Consider the following 2,794-nt stretch of genomic DNA (forward strand, 5'->3'; position numbering starts at 1 on the left):
TCCTGTATATTAGTCTGCTCCTTCTCCTAAAAATAGCATTCCTTTCACACATTCGGTCCACCTCGGCAACTTCTGCGAAAGTAAAATATGCCTCCAAGTTGCCAGTGAGATTTGACAATGCACATACCGTTGACCACATTTTTCCGAACAAAAGATATGCGCAAGGTATTGTCTGAAATTTGTAAGTTATGAAGAAATTAATCTTTCTCAGCTAGATTGGAATTGTGTCAAGACTGAAGTTAATCAGCATTCAGAGTGGAGAAGAAGCTAGGTATAGGCTCGTTGATCAATACAGGTTCAGTTGTTTCTGTGGTGTAGTGGTTATCACATCTGCCTAACACGCAGAAGGTCCTGAGTTCGAGCCTCAGCAGAAACATTATATTTTGTTTGATTCTTTTGGACGTTTAATCACTGCTTTTATCGCATGAAAAATACGCTGGGTTGGCCACGATTCACTATTAGCCATTTCCTCTTCCGGTTTATTAGGGAATTTTATTACATAACCTTATAAAGTTCTCAAGGCATCGACACGAAATTTCTCCACAGAATAGATAAAACGGGTCAGGATTATGGACGATAAACTAGATCAAGTTTCAAATCCAGAATAACAACACTGCTATGTATCAAATGGCAAATACACACATAACATTAGTAGACAAAATTCTACACAAAATTTCAGGATCCTAAGAAAGATTTTATGATATTTTAAGATCATTTTTATAGGTATAATGTTATTTTAATCTGTCTGTCTATGTATCTTTCTACGAGATTTAGGAAAGTCGTTTACACATAATCTATTCTTACGTGTTTAAGCTCGAATAAACAGTAACACAAGAAAGAGTGAAAACCACAAGCTTTGAAACAATGTAAGAATTTTTTTAATAAAATAACTGTAGTCCGATGCCTCTCTTCTCCCAAATCTGTATTGGTATGTAGTGTGACATAAGATTCGACATCTCCTGTTCAGAAAACCTGCAAATATTTCATATAGATATCTCCGTAACATACAGTAGCGAAGTAACGGAATGGGCGGGGGGGGGGGGAGGGAGGTCGCCACAGCGCCAAAGGTCTTGGGTCGCGAAAATATCTTTACATTTAGATCATCTTCCTCCCCCCAGGCGTTATTTACCGTACGTACACCACTCGCAACATATCAGTACACATATCGATTGTTTCTATATACTTACAGGAATTCTCTTGGCTCTTAAATTGGTATTCATTAGCCACCATTTCACTTATCATTCCCCGAGACTTTTGAAGAACTTTAGTTTTGGAAGAATATTAAAGAATTTTATTCAATATATCTTTCCATCCAGTTCTCTAATGATTGCAGGCATCGATGTTTTTGCAAATATAACCAGGATCTGACCCATTCGGAAGTTGTAGCTTACCCAGAATCTCGCAATGTATTCATCTGGCCCAAATACAATCTAGCCTAAATTAGGTAATGGATGTCGACTCTGACTGTTCTGCTAGTCTCACTTCCGTCTCCCTTCTTAGAGATTCGGGACTCACTGAACCAGAAGTTCGGTCACTCAAAAGGATTCCTTTACGAATCATTGTCTTTCCTTAGAATCTCCTCTCTACGTTTTACCGCTAAATTACGTGTGACTTTCTCGAAGTAAACCTTATCTGCTCATCAATCTTCCCAGGAGAACTAAATTTTCGCTTTTTGATTGATTATTTGGATTAAAGAGGCCATCGCACAATTGTTCATGTGCCTCTTGTTTATTCCTGCACGAAGGATGATAATTGTTCCTGGGGGAAGGAATGAGAGCTACATCCCCCAGGCGTTTATGTGCTAACAGAGCACTGTTAATTTTAGCCTCGGGTCGTAGGACAGTAAGTAAGTCCTTAACGACCGGAACAACGGGATTTCATGAGTGAGAATAGACCCAACACACACTCATGTTAAATAAATGGATGTCAGGCTGCTATCGACTAGTCCATGTGCCTACAAAAACAGTATGTGACGCCAGTTGAGATTGGTTGCCACTATGACGTTACATCGGGACACCTGCATTTGACGGGTCGAAATGGTTCCACAAGTCCGTCATGGAAGAGGAGGTCCAGGAGAAACAAGGGAGGAATGGTACCCGGCAGCAGGCGCAAACGCACATACCCCTGAAACGCCAGCCCGTACTTAACTAAATTTACTCCAGTTATTTAAATGGACGATAACAATTCCAATATTGTGTTAGCCACCTGTGCAATTAGTCAAATCAATAATAGTTATTAATTTTCCTACATCATTCTATTTCAAGCTGGAATTTTGTGTACAAACTGTACGTCAAGAAACGCTAAAGAAATACCAGTCAACTAAGTCAAAATGATTAATAATATTTAGTATCACGCTTAAATTTCAAAATAATAGTGAACATGTTTTGTTGGTGGTATCGAAATGGTCAAATTAGATTTTAAAATAGAGATATTATAAAAAGTGGTTTCCCAACCAAAATGGAAACCATGTAATTCACTTTGGCAATTTTGGCAGGTAGCTCAACCTTTTCCACATCGAGATAAAACCGGTGGTCATCAGAAGTAAGTCAGCACCTGGTTACAGCGCTGCCATCGTCAGTCAACCATAAGTCATCCGGCTCCACTCTTCAAGTCCCTAACAAACTCGTTTGAGAGTCCACCTTGCCATTGGACTGCTAACATCCCAGCTGGTATTTGGCTTGCATACTGCAGAGTAAATTTCCCGTTTTAACTTCAGCAGTACTCTCCTCTATTATACAATAGAAGGAGATTCGATGATATGCAGGTATTACCGGACTTCTGTCTTTCTTCTTGC

General features: G+C 39.3%; 1 non-coding gene across 1 annotated transcript; it reads left to right on the forward strand.

The window, feature by feature from the left end:
• The first annotated feature begins 303 nt into the window (after positions 1-303).
• On the forward strand, positions 304-376 carry Trnav-aac (transfer RNA valine (anticodon AAC)). The gene has a single exon. It is a non-coding gene; the product is annotated as a tRNA-Val (tRNA).
• The last annotated feature ends 2,418 nt before the right edge of the window (positions 377-2,794 follow it).

Source organism: Sinohyriopsis cumingii, chromosome 1, assembly GCF_028554795.1.
Source record: "Sinohyriopsis cumingii isolate HCF-2022 chromosome 1, ASM2855479v2, whole genome shotgun sequence".
Lineage (NCBI taxonomy): Eukaryota > Metazoa > Mollusca > Bivalvia > Unionida > Unionidae > Sinohyriopsis > Sinohyriopsis cumingii.